At 40.7% G+C, this 14,377-nt stretch overlaps 1 protein-coding gene across 4 annotated transcripts in view; it reads left to right on the forward strand.

Annotated features, from left to right (window-relative positions):
- The window catches only part of UBE3D (ubiquitin protein ligase E3D), a 181,669-nt gene that overhangs the window by 94,334 nt on the left and 72,958 nt on the right, over positions 1-14,377 (forward strand). The gene's annotated exons all lie outside the window — the stretch shown is intronic.

Consider the following 14,377-nt stretch of genomic DNA (forward strand, 5'->3'; position numbering starts at 1 on the left):
TGGGAGCATTGCACAGTCTATAGTTGGAGCCTGGGTATGAGCAGGCAGCAGCAGTCCAGACAGCAGCAACGCCACAGTGAAAGGATGTCCAGGCTTTTCCAGTCCACCCGGATTCCGGGAGAATCTCAGAATCCAGGTGATTGAAAAAGCCTCCTACAGGGTTGCCACCAAATCCGGGAGAATCCCGGTAATCCTGGAGAGGTGGCAACCCTAGTTACATGGGATCAGTCTTAATCGCCTTCTTAGTAAATTTCCCCCACAAAGCACAGCACGCATATGCTTCATTCATCTGAGTATTAATTTGTTAGTCTGGTGGCAGAAAAATGTCTCGCAGATACTTTCAAAAGTGTGTCCATAAAGCTGCACCACATAGAAGACTATTTGACATGTGCTATATTTGTACATTTTTCAGTAAATACACAAAACCGTTTTTTGTTTCTTAATAGAGCCTTCGGTTCCATAGTTTTGCAGTTTCTAGAGAAATCATAAGATTACTTTTGAAATTCAGTTGCTAGATGCAACCAAATTATCTACAATATGTATTGAAGTGAATTAAGCAGAGCCGAGCAATATCACCTCAATGTCTATTAGAGAACTTTGGAAGTATTGTTAGCTCAACACCTGCAGCAGTTTTTGATGGATTGTGTTAATAACCACAAAGTAAGAGCGATGCAACCTTTTGTGCCAGAACATGCTTGCTCATAGCTGGCCATTGCAATATTAAAACATAAACGTAAGCTTTTTTCAAACACCACCCACTCAGCTGCTATGTGAATAATTTTGTTCAACTTTTATAATAGCGAGGCATATTGGTTCACTGCTGGGTGATTTTCAAATTATTTCATGCTAGGGAATTACACCAATAATTTTTACTTGGCACACTGCTATGTTAATGAGCAGCTACAATAGATAACAGGGCACTTTGTCCACATAATTCCTGCAGGAGAATAATTAAGGTAGCGAATTACTCTTGATAAAATGTAGAGAGAATTGTAAGACTGTACGGATAAAAGGTTATGCTAAATTAGAACAAGATAAAAATCGTGCTTTAACATATGTAGAAGGTTTGATGGAGTGAACAGTCAAGTCGATTCCGTAAGTAAAAAAATTAATGCTGGCTCAATGTTTATAGGCAAAACGTAGGAATCTCAGTGCACAGAACCCTACAATACAAACCTAAAGAGCCCATTTGTCCGACGAGCGTTGATCAGATCTTTTATTTCAGAAGTAGAGCATCCTCTCATAGGGCTGGACTGTATTGCAGGTGGTGGCCAACACCTGCACAGGTACAGGGGTCGATGTATGAAGCAGTGATAAGGGAGGAGAAAAGATAAAGTGCCTGGTACTTTACTGGGCGTGCCCCTAGTAAAGTGGGGCTTACCCCTGTGGACGCAGGCATGAGCGGGTGGCTGACGTCACATAATGTCAGCGCCTGTCCTGAATTCGTTTGGAAGCGTCCGCTTGCAAAGTCAGTCCAGGCTGACTTTTCTTTACAAAGAGTGGAAAAATCATTTGGTGATGAGTTGCCATTAATGGAATTTTCTGCCATGCAGCCGCATTCAGGCGGATGTGTGTGCGAACACATCCACTTGCATGCTAGTGAGCAGATTTGGGTGGCAGAGTGGGGCTGGGCAGCGAGCAGCGTTTACTTCTTCGCTTGGCAACAAATATACGCTGCTCAGCAAACAAATCTGAATCAGGCCCAATGTGTACAAAAATAGAAATAATGGGGTAAAAAAAAACATAAAAAATGTGTAAGATCCTCCTTCCAAGTCAAAAAACAGCCCTGGACCTCTGAGCAATGTCTGGTATGGAAAACAGATGAGGGGAAAAGCCCCTCCCCCATGTTTTACAATGCCAGGCCAGTCTCAGTGGTCCAGGGTACATTTGTAACTATTTCTATACTTTCGTGAGTTTGGTGGCCTTTTTAAACCCTCCAATTTCTTTTCTATTCTACTTTATTCCACAGTTTAAAACAATGATGGCATGTCATTTATTTGTTTTTATTCTATTCTAAAGTCTGCTTTCTTGGCGGTCTTCAAGTTTGTAAATCATTGGGTTGTAAAACCACCACATAACTCCCGGGATTTAGAACCTTAGTAACTTTTGTCCTTCTTGTTGTCAAGGGTGTCCTTACTTAATTCTGCTTTTGTAAAAACAAAGCTACCCAGTATTAGTATTTACCCTAAATGAAGAAAGCATAGTATTTCACAGGTGGACACAAAGTGCTCGCAATGCCATTGTTTGTGTAGTTGAGCCATTGTCAGTTGTACATGCATCCCAATGTAAATTTGTATGTGGTTTGATTAAGAGCCATTGCGTTTTTTTCAGGAGAATTTTTGGAGGTGGCGAGTCCAACACAGTTGAGTTGTGACCTTTTTTTTTTTTTTTTTTTTTTAAACAAGTCTACGCCTGTGATTTTCATTGTACATCGTTGTAAAGACTCTAGGACAGTGGTTCCCAAACTTTTTTAGATCAAGGCACACTATAGTATCAGAATTTTATCCATGACACCCCTAGGCCAAACATTTCTTATTGAGAAATTGTGTTAATATGTCATTTTTATGGTCAGTTATGTGGTATGGGACAAGATTTGCTTCTGTTTGTCCACATACTTGATGATTAGCAGCCTCAAGTACAGGTATACAATTATATTGACGATAATCAGTTTGAATTGATCCTGGACCACCAATCCAAAGCACTCCTGCAAGGGTCCTGAGTAATGTTCCCTCTAAGCTGTGCACACGCACACAACTCGACGAGCGTGCGCACAGACTTTACAACAGAGCGCACAAAGCAGCAGTGGTCCCTTTTTGCAGTTGTGGACTCAATTAAATGTGTGTTTCACCCATTAACTACATTGTGTGCTGCGTTTTGAATGTTTAAATGTTTAGTATAATTTAGTATCACAAATGCTGAACTTCACTTTCCAGTTATATATATGTGACGCACAAAAATTTAAATTTCCTTCCAAAGTTGCACAGCCAAAATCTTTAGCCGCACACAGCCTTCGTAAAATTAGAGGGAACATTGGGCACCTCAGGGTGCCATGGCACACAGTTTGGGAACCACTGCTCTAGGGGCTTAAATGTGCAACATGTTCCTCACTTCTAACTGTTATTGTGACCGTTACTATACATTGCAGGCCAACATTATGCAATTGTGCTATAGCCTGCCCCTTTCCGGTATAAATTGCCTGTCCAGATAAAGATTTACTCCCTGTTGTGACTTTGATTAAAAATGAGAGCAGATGGAGTAGATATGATTACAGAGCAGGTGGGAAACCCTTTATTTATTAAGGCTTTACTGGTTATGGCTGAAACTCTGGTATTTGGAAATTCTACCTTTTTATTCTTCTATACGTGTAGACCACAAGGTATTTATGGGTGGTTTATATTTGAGGAAATTCTGTGTTACAAAGTAATCAATATAGAAATGCAGACTAGCAAGCTAATGCAAATAAAAAAAAAATCAGTGATTGTTGGAATAGTTAATTGTCTGGCACAGATTGAGCTGGAATCTTTTCTCCGCTACCATGGTGCATGTCATTTATCTTGTGCTCAGACACCTGCTTTCCTCCTGGGTCACCATAATGATATAATTGACCACTATCTTGGATGTACTGTACAGTACTTGAAATATGATCACAGCATGCCTCCTTTTGCTAAATGTTCTTTTGCTTACGACAGCCGTTAGTGAGTCGTGGTTCATTGAAATAGTAATTGAATTGACAAGAACACAAGAGCAACAGATTTTATCAAAACATAAATATGTTAACATTTCACTTACTCGGATGTGTAATTACCTTGCAGTTACAGTGCTCTGCATGTCCACCTGCTGCCTTTTGTGCTAACTAACGAAGTACAAGAAAAGAGAATTGTAGCACCTGAAGAATAATACCCAGGAGACATACTACACTGTGCAATTCTGTCTTTCATTTTATCTTCATATTCATAAAATAAAAGGCACAAATAGCTGTAGCCTGTATTCCTAACCAGAAAACGGATAGGCCATTTACAAAATGTGTTTTATTAAAACCTTTTATCTAAAGGAATGGGGTAGCTTTTACTTTTGTTTCTAATACCCATATATTTTATTAGCATATACAGTGCCAAGATGGGGCCCGATTCAGACTAATTAAGTTGCAACTTTGTGAAATTTAGCAAAACTTCAATATCCAGTGCTAGACTGTGGGGGGAAACCCAGCAACGGACAAAGCTGCCCCTCGCGCCAGGTGCCTCCCCGTGGTGTGCCTGCAGAATTTTGCGGGCACATTGCTAAAGTGCATGAACTTTGCTACACCATTCCGGGCTGTGCGGAAATCACAGAATATGGATTTCCGCTATTTATTTATTAACAGTTTCTTATATAGCGCAGCATATAAAACGCTAGACTTGTTTAGCCTGATCATGACCACCGGCGATTATAGTCCGTTTTTTTCTTTCTGGCTGACAAAGTAGCACATGTAATTGGATTACCCCAATATTATGCTTTACAGAAAATGTTCAGCCACTCACCATTGCTTTCCCCAGTGGAGCTTAGACTTGGACTGTGTGAGGAAGCACATATGAACATAGGCAGAATACAGTATATTATCTTGTGAAGGGATGGCTGAGGGAGTTTATACAGTAAGTTTTTGAGGTCACAGTTATATAAAAAAATTGATTTTATTGTAGATGGTTTAATGCAATTATATACCAAAATACAGTACTGCTGCTAAGTATGATAATAGGAAAAACATTATAAAGTCTTCTCCATTACAATTCACAGTAATGACTTGGGAAAAGAATGCAAAGAAACAAAAGTGATATAAATATACAGTCGTTTTTCTTTCTTTTGTAAATAGAAAAATCCATTTTGCGTGCTGAGATTGGGAATTTTGTTTTGGTCTTTCTTCCAGTGTCTGCTGAATATTTCATTAGTACAAGCTTTGAACAAGACTTAGAAAAAGACCAGGTTTTATTTTTAGCTTGTGAAGCTGGATGTGTTTTTCCAAATCAATAGGTGGCTTGCTGAAGAAATTTCATTATAATAATTTATTTATGTAAAGGTTTTGTCCAACACACTTTCGTGTATTACGTCTCTGCAGATCACAAAGCCAATTCCCACCTTCAGTTTGGGATCGTTCTGTCACTGTACACAAAGCTTATCAAACAGACGCACTCTCAGTGCCAGCTCTGTTTATTATGTGTATGGCTGTGACTTACAGCGATTAAGAGTTGATTTTGTTGTAAAAGCAGCTAATTGTAACGTGAGTATTCATTTGGCATGACCAGACCTGGCCTTCTCACTGTGGTGTGCCAACATTTAAAAAATATATATTTTTACTGACTGATTTGTTATGCTTAGCTTCTTTTTACAAACCGTTTTTTATGTTTTTTTTTTTTTTTTAAATGTATATAGAAGCAGAATCGGACCTATCATTTGCATTTTAAATACTCCTTCAATAAATATTAAATTAGGAGAATACACATAGATGTAAGATGTAGCACACATTTTCTTATATTATCTAGTTCTGAAAAATGGTATCTCCAATGTAGAGTTCCTCAGGTCAGTTGGCAGCTGTGCTGCGGTGGATGCAGGCTGGGGATGATTTTTCCTGCCAACTATTTTTTTCTTCAGTGATTTCAAATGTAAATCTGTTATTGGTGTTCAGTAAATTTACTGATGATTGTTACCGTGTATAACCCTTGTGGAAGAATGGTGCCACCATTTGATAGATTATTTACAATACATTATGGCACAACTCTGCCAAGGGGTCCAGGCAGAGCTTCAATACAGTACATACTTAAAATGTGCATCCTATATCTTGTTAACAAGAACAAACATGTAGAGCCCATGCTCTTGTGGCCAGCAAGGGGGTTTATGGCTGGGGTGGCTTGTATTCGGCGAGGATCGCCGAAAACAAGCCATCCTCGCCGTTTTATCCTCCCTCGCTGACCGTTCAACCTATTCTATGTTCCGGGGGAATCCTCGCAATCACGACGGGGAGGTTTGTGGCTAATGCAGCGATCCCGCTGCATATAGCTGCAAGTCAGTTGATATGACTCCTGAATCTTTAGCAGGTTGTTGTAAAATGGCACTTGAATATCAAACATGTGGCAACCCTTGGTAACTCATCGGTATACCAGTTTCTAACTGCATATTAGATCGTGTTTCTTGGGCTTGAAGTTAGATGTTGTGATTTTTCATTCATTTGCTCCTGTTAAGTCATAATTCAAAAGTTTTAAAGCAATGGCTGACATTACTTCCGCAATTTTGATGATTTATAGTCACAGATTAAATTTATTCTAGGACCAAAGATCAAATACAGCCTTAAAATGGATATTGTATTGATTTCCGCACACCCGAATTACCTGAAAATAAATAGTATGCCTTAAATTACAGATGACTGGGACTTTAGAGAAAGCAGGAATCGTTTAGGAGAATGGTTAACTAGATTCTAGTTGGTTGTCTATAGCAAAATCCAATCTGAAATAGAACTCAAATCTTAGTACCGTATATACTCGAGTATAAGTCGACCCGAAGATAAGCAGAGGCACCTAATTTTACGACAAAAAACTGGGAAAACTTATTGACTCAAGTGGGGCCCTCACTCGAGTATAAGCCGAGGTGGGCTTTTTCAGCATAAAAACTGTTCTGAAAAAGTAGGCTTATACTCGAGTATATATGGTAAATACATTCCTAAGTATTGCGGATGTGTCTATAGCTGTTAGTTTTCTAGGAGGTATAGTGTATAAGTGACAATGTAATAAAAATATCTTTCCAGCTGTTGTCAATTTCTGCTATGTGTATTTTAAGGGAATATTTTTATGCATGGTCTATTCCATTGTTTAACCATTCAACTATTCCATTGTTTAACCATCCATTGATAACCTATGAAACAAGTAGCCCAGCAGCTTTATATTAAAAGGAGATAACAAAAGACACACGGAGACCCCACACGTGCTTTTTAACATGCACTTTATTCACTTGTTTGTTGTGTTATGGGTCTATATTTCGCTGTTTTATTTTTGTGATTCAAATAAGTTACATTTTATTGAGGTCAGTTTTTGCAGGTGCACCACACCTTGACAAACTTTTTCTCTCTCTCGTATACTATTCCATTGTTTGCAATGAATACAGTGTATGTTGTGGGCACTTTACCCAAAGAGACTAATTATTCCATGCAAAAACATCGGATTATACTCACCAATAATTCCTTTTCTTCTTAGAGACCCATGACAGCCTTCACATTGGGATTTCATCCCCTTTCCTTGTAATTAGACTCGCTACTTTTTCTCAGGGACCTCCCCTTCCGGTATAAATCCCTGCTCTTCCCATTCCCTGGTGTCTTCTTGAGTGTCGCCTTCCAAAAAGAAACACAAGGGAGGGCAAATAATGGCTGCCATGGGTCTCTAAGAAGAAAAGGAATTATCGGTGAGTATAATCTGATGTTTTCTTCTACGATCCCAGGGCAGCCTTCACATTGGGAAATACAAAAGCTATTAACAAAGGGGAGGGACACAATGCTCATGCTCTTACATTGATTCAAGACTTGACCCCCGAACTGAGGTACAAACACATTTAATTCATAATGTCTTAAAGTATGTATTAAGGACCATGTAGCAGCGTCACAAAATCCTTGACCGAAGCCTTCGCCTTCAAAGCCCATGATGTTGCAGTAGCCCTAGTAGAGTGTGCCGTGATGATCGCCAGAACTTCCTTGCCTTCCATTTTGTAAACAAATGAGATAATGTCTCTTATCCATCTCTCAATGGTTTGTTTGGTAGGAGTCAGCCCTTTTCTAGCCCCTTCTGGGATCACAAACAAACGCCTTGACTTCCTGACTTCTTCCATCCTTTGCATATACAGTAGGAGCAAGTTTCATCTTTGCTCCTTTGGTCATGGCTAGCCATGGCTATTCTATTGTTCTCAGCTGCAATACAATACGTATTGCAGCTGAGACCAATAGAATAGCCATGGCTAGCCATGGCCAAAGGAGCAAAGATGAAACTTGCTCCTACTGTAAGTAGTAATACTTCTTACTACATCTAATTTATGTAATGATTCTTCGTCCTCATCCTTAGGTTCAGGATAAAATGTTGGTAATGAAATCTCCTGCTTGAGATGAAACTCCGAGATGGCCGTGGGAAGAAAATGGGGATTAGTTCTTAGAACAATTCTTTCCGGCAGCACCTTCAAATATGGTTCTTCTGCCCAAAAGCCTGAAGCTCGCTAACTCTTCTTGCGGAAGTTATGGCAACCAGAAATACAGTGTTCCAGGTTAGATATTTTAGAGAAACTTCTGATAGTGGCTCAAAAGGAGGTTTCATCAGGGCCTTCAATACTAAATTCAAGTGTTACAAAGCCACTAAGGATCTTATTGGAGGCCTCATTCTTTTAATTGTGTTACAGAATCTGATAATAAGTTGTTCTTCTGCCAGCTTTCTTTCTAGTCGAACACTTAAGGCAGATATTTGGACTTTCAAGGTTGAATTGGCCAGACCTTCAGCAAATCCCTTACATAAGAACTGTAAAACATCAGCAATAGGAACTTTTTGTATCGACTCTTGTGACCCTCTCCAGTTAATGAAGGTACGCCACACTCTGTAGTATGATACAGACGACACTTTCTTTCATGCTTGAAACAAGACCAAGATGACTTGATCTGAAAGACCCTTCTGTTTTAGGGAGTTCCTCCCAATCTCCATGCTGTTAAAGCTAAGGCTGCTGGATCTGGGTGTAATACTTGTCCCTGCAGTAATAGATCCGGCACCACCGGTCCAGGGCCATTGTACTGCCAATCTCAAAACGGTCGCAAACCACAGGTCCTTTGAGGCCAGAAGGGAATAATTATTATTACTTCTATCCGGTCGTCCATCACTTTCTTCAGGACTTTGTGAATTAGGGGAAATGGGGGGCACACATACCCCAATCGACACGTTCATTGAATTGAGAAGGTGTCTACCGCTGAAGTTTGGGGAAGATAGTGTCTGGAAAAGAATGTCTTCACCTTTCTGATCAAATGAGTTGCCATGAGATCTACATCTGGTACTCCAAACCGGATAGTCAAATCCTTGAACACTTGTCCATTTAGTTCCTATTCACCTGGAGGAAGTCTGCTAGAAATTTCTGCTCTCCTGGCATGAATATAGCTGTCAAAGACTTTAAGTTCTCTTCTGCCCAGGTCAGGATTTTTGAGACCACCATCATGAGTAACTTGCTCCTGGTGCCTCCTTGATAATTTATATACGCCACTACCGACGTATTGTCGGTAAAGGTTCATAAATGTGACTGTTTGACTCTCTGAGAAAACGCTCTGACTGCTCTCCAAACCGCTTCAGTTTCTCGCCAAATTTGATGAGTTCATACTCTCTCTTCCCTTGACCAAAAACCATGAACTGTTTCTCCTTCGCAGTAAGCCCCCCAACCTGACTGGCTTGCATCTGTTGTGATGACCAGAAACTGTGGTGACTGTAAAGGCGTTGCTCTGTTCTTTAATGCTGTCTTTGTCCACCAGGATAGAGACTTTCTTACTCTGATTGATAGACTTATCTTCCTGTTCTTGGCAATGTATTTCTTTAAACATGGTAGAGTTGCCCATTGTAAGGTTCTCATCCTCCACTGGGCCCATGGAACAATCCCAATATTGGAAGACATCATTCCCAGAAGTCTCAAACATTCTTTCAAAGATGTTGGCTTTCTTCTTGTCAATGAGATTGAGAGGTCTCTTATATTCGTGCATCTCTCTTCTGATTGGGAGATATTGAATCTCACTGAATCTATCACTACTCTGATTCTTTGAGTGGGTTTAACTGGCTCGTTTTGCGGATTCAGTATCGGGCCGTGTGCTTGCATGAAGTTGATAACAGTCTGTAGATGTTCCAGCAGTATTTGCCTGGATGAAGCTGCTATGAGGATGTTGTCTAAATAAGGCCACAGAAGAATACCTTTCTTCCTTAGAACTGCCACTAAAGTCACTAGCATCTCCGTGAATACCCTTGGAGAAGAGTTGAGTCCAAAAGGTAGGCATGTGAATTGATAATGTCTCCCTTTTATGGAGAACCTGAGAATTTTTCGATTTTGAGGATGAATCAGTATGTGATAATAAACGTCTTTTAATTCTAGGGACACCATAAAGTCCCATCTTCTTATTCCTGTCGTGATGGTATTCATGGTTTCCATACGAAACTGGCTCAAACGTCTTAGATCTATAATTGTTCTGAACCAACCAGGGTTCTTTTCCACCAGAAACAGATTGGAGTAAAATCCCCTTCTTATCTGACTTGTCGGTACCGGTTCTATTGCTTTGATATACAGTAGGGTGACTAAAATGGATTCAGTACTGAATCCCGGCAGTCGGGATCCCGGCGTTTAGAATCCCAACGCCGGAATCCCGACAGCCGAAATGCCGACAAGGGGGGGACGTGGATCGCCCCCCCTTGCGGGCTCGCTGCGCTCGCCACGCAGCGGGCCCGGTGCCTCGCTACGCTCGGCACACTAATTTATTCTCCCACCAGGGGTGTCGTGGACACCCACGGAGGGAGAATGTCAGTATTTCGGCGGTCGGGATTCCGGCGTCGGGATTCTGAACGCCGGGATCCCGACCGCCGTGATATTAACTGCATCCCGACTAAAATCTTCATCAATTCCTTTCCTTCTAGTGTATATCTTGGTCTCCTTTACGCTATGAAAAAATTGTTGACAGATGCCTGAATGAATTCTAGAAGATAACCTTCGCGAACCACTTTCCGTACCCACTTATCCTGAATTGAAGCGTCCCATACAATGGGAAATTGTAACAGGCGGGCCCCCCTGGAGGGAATGGCTGACCGTCATTGTCTTCCACGTCTGAAATTTTGACAAAAGGACTGACGAGAGGAGGCAAACATACCTCTTTGACTGTATGGCCTACCAGGCTTATATGATTTGGCTTCTTTATGATTTGGTGCCTGGACGATATAGGATACGGAAAATGATTCTTCCTGTCTTTTGGAAGTCTAAGCGATTTACCTCCAGTAAGTCTGTTGATAAGGGCATCCAACTTAGTTCCGAATAGAAAATAATCTTCGAATGGTAACGAAACTAATCGATTCTTTGAATGAGAGTCTGCAGACCAGGCACTAAGCCACAGTGTTCTTCTTGTAGCAACACCAGCTGACATAGCTCTAGCTGCGAAAGACGTAACATCTAGAGATGCTTCGCATAAAAATTCAACTGACTTCTAAATGACTTTCAAACTCTTCAAAACGTACTGCCTAGAAATCTTTTCTCCAACATCAGTGTGAAGGGTCGTACACCACATTCTCAATGCTCTAGACACCGATGCCATAGAGACCCCTGCTTTTAAGGATACTGCTGTAGAAAAATGTCATTTTCTTAATGAATTCTCCATTCTTCAATCCATAAGATCTTTAAACGAGGCACTGTCCTCCAGTGGCAATGTCGTGCGGAATGTTACCTCCGCCACTGCTGCGTCTACTCTTGGTAAACCACACCACTTTTTAAATGTAATCATCTTTTATAGGATAAATCCGATCCACACTGAATAATTTACCCTGTTTCTTTTCTAAGTTCGACCACTCTTTAACAATAGAATCCTTTGACACGATGAACAGGGAAAGATCTGCCTTTTTTGGATCTATCTTCAAATAGTACATCTGCCTCCTCCACCGGAACAACTGGTTCCTTATAATTCATAGTCTTATATATATTTTTCAGAATCAATTAGACTGTCTCAAAATTAAACGCTCTTACATCCTCTTTCATTTCTCCAGGCTCATCTCAAGAGTAATTTACTTCATATGTATCATCCAAAGAATTTGCTTGTTCATAACAAAAACCTGCTTGGTCTCTAGATCTTAGTCCCCTGCAGTTCCATAAATTCATCCTTAGATACAAAGGACTGCTTTATCCAGTCCATGAGATCTTTCAATATCTTTGACTGACTGTCACTGGACGTAAGCTGAGGGCCGCAATCCTCACACAGTTTTGCCTTGCACAGACTCAAATATCTTGTCACAGGCCATACAACACAGATTGTTATGCTTCTTTTTAACAGACTTCTTCCTAGCTCCAGAAGACACACTATGGAATAAGAAAAAAGCATGTCACTATACTGAAAATAACAACATCTAATCCTACCTAGAAAAACACACAGGGCTCATCTCACAGGGGCACTGTCCTCTCTAATGGGGGAAGGCAGATCCATTTACAAAATCAGGACCTGTATGAACACAAAACTTAGGGCCTTATTTTGGTTCATTCTTTCTGACAAAATCCTTCTTAGATGGGCAAAACCATGTGCACTGCAGGTGGGGCAGGTGTTACTTGTGCAGAGAGAATTAGATTTGGGTGGGGCTTTACTTCAAAGTGAGATCTATATTGCAGTGTAAAAATAAAGCAGTCAGTATTTTCCCTGCACAGAAACAAAATTACTCACCCAAATCTAATTCTCTCTGCACATGTTACATCTGCCCCCCCTGCAGTGCACATGGTTTTGTCCATCTAAGAAGGATTTTGTCAGAAAGAATGAACCAAAATAAGGCCCTTAATAAGGTATGTTCATGTAACAAGGCAACATATAAAGTATATAGGAAAAGAACCCATGTCCTACCTTTCACAGAGAAAAGAATGCACACGCTGCCACTGCCTCCACCTGTCCTGCAGCTTCCTTTTAGCCTTTTAAATATCAGCAGAGCTCGTCTAGGCAGCGTACAGACTCTGCCGTTGGCAGGAAGTGCGCAATAGGCTCAAAGCACTCTGGAAGTTGTATTATAGACCCGGCCAGAGCTGCCCGCTGGAAGCGGGACAGTGTAGTCCACTACACATGCCTCTCCTAGCCGTCGCAGCTCCAGCATCTCCGCACTGGAGAGACAAGCATGCCAGAAGACTGCAATCCTTACAGGTACAAATTCTAGAAGCTGGAGATTTACTTATATATGGCTCCTTACCATGGATAACCTGGACAGAAACCTTAAAGGGCCATGCTCCCATGCTGCTTCTACCCCAAAGTGACCACCTGTGTCTTAAGAAGTGAGCCCAAACAAAAGTAACCTCCCTGCCTCTAACTAAACAAGGAGACAGGAAAAAAAGACACCAGGGAATCGGAGGAGCAGGACTTTATCCTGCTGCATCAGGATCCAAAGCAGAGATAGACTTGCCTGGCAAGTCTGTTTCAAGTTCGATCTGACAGATCGAAGGCAGTTCAATGCTACTCAATGCAGCCTTCCCTCTGTGCGCCATCCTCCCGCCGCCCTCCGTCCCTCCTGTTAGATTCCAGCAACCCGCCAGGTCCTGGCGGCCATCGATATTGCATCGTCTGTACACCCCATAATGTTATCTGTCCTATCTTTCTGTTTGAAGCAAATTTGCTCCCAAACAAACAAAAGTTGGTGTTCAGACAAATGGTCATTTGTACTTTTTTCCCCACACATTACCAGATTTTCTTTTCAGCAAGAAAGATTGGACAGATAATCTTATAGTGTGTATCCAGCTTTATAGACTTCCTAGTTACTAAATGTTTTATGAACAGAAACATGTTTATTTATACAGTACTTGCAAGATGAAATCCATTACAAATTATTTAATTGAACAGAATCCTAGAAGCTGAGTTTGGAAAAGAAATGTCTTGTTTTCTTCCTTTTTTTTTAATTGGTTTTCTATAGCTGTTGGCAATGCCACTGTAATACAGCAAAACAAGTAAAATGTATTTGAAAGTAATGCCATTATTTTCTTTTTAAGCTGGATGTAAGTGTGAGAATGTGACATGTCTGACTTGAAATAGATTTTTTTATTTGTATGAACATACCACATCCCAGTACATATCACCCAGATATGTCATGCAAGTTGTCACTCTCTCCCCCTTCCTGTCATCCACCTCCGATTTCTCTTCTTTCCCTTCTATCTTCACCCACCATTGTAACTTTGTCATGTTGGCTCTGAAAAGCTTCTGACGTTAGCTGTAAAATACAAATTTAAATAACTATTTTTCCCTAAACACCCTCCCTACTAATTAATTGTCCACCACCTGACTGCTTTCTCCCCTTTATTTATTCCCCACCAAGTCCTCCCACATAATTCATTCAACCATCCCTTCACCTTTTTCTTGGCTGACATGAAAACAGTAGATAGGGGAGAGGATATATAACACACCAGACACCTGTCCATCATCCATGGTACATGCTATGGGAATCCCATCCTCTTCGGGCTGCTTGTTTAATGTCGTAAAATTTGAGAATTTTTGCGAAGGTGCTGTATTGTTTTGCATTTAATTTTCTGGGCATTCCTATGAATAATTTGCCCTGAAAATAAAAATGAATATAACCTGTCATTAGAATTTAACAGAATGTATTTATCATCTCATGGTGCTGATGACGTTTTGTTATTTCCCACC

This window comes from Crinia signifera, chromosome 3 (assembly GCF_055691185.1).
Source record: "Crinia signifera chromosome 3, ASM5569118v1, whole genome shotgun sequence".
Classification (NCBI taxonomy): domain Eukaryota; kingdom Metazoa; phylum Chordata; class Amphibia; order Anura; family Myobatrachidae; genus Crinia; species Crinia signifera.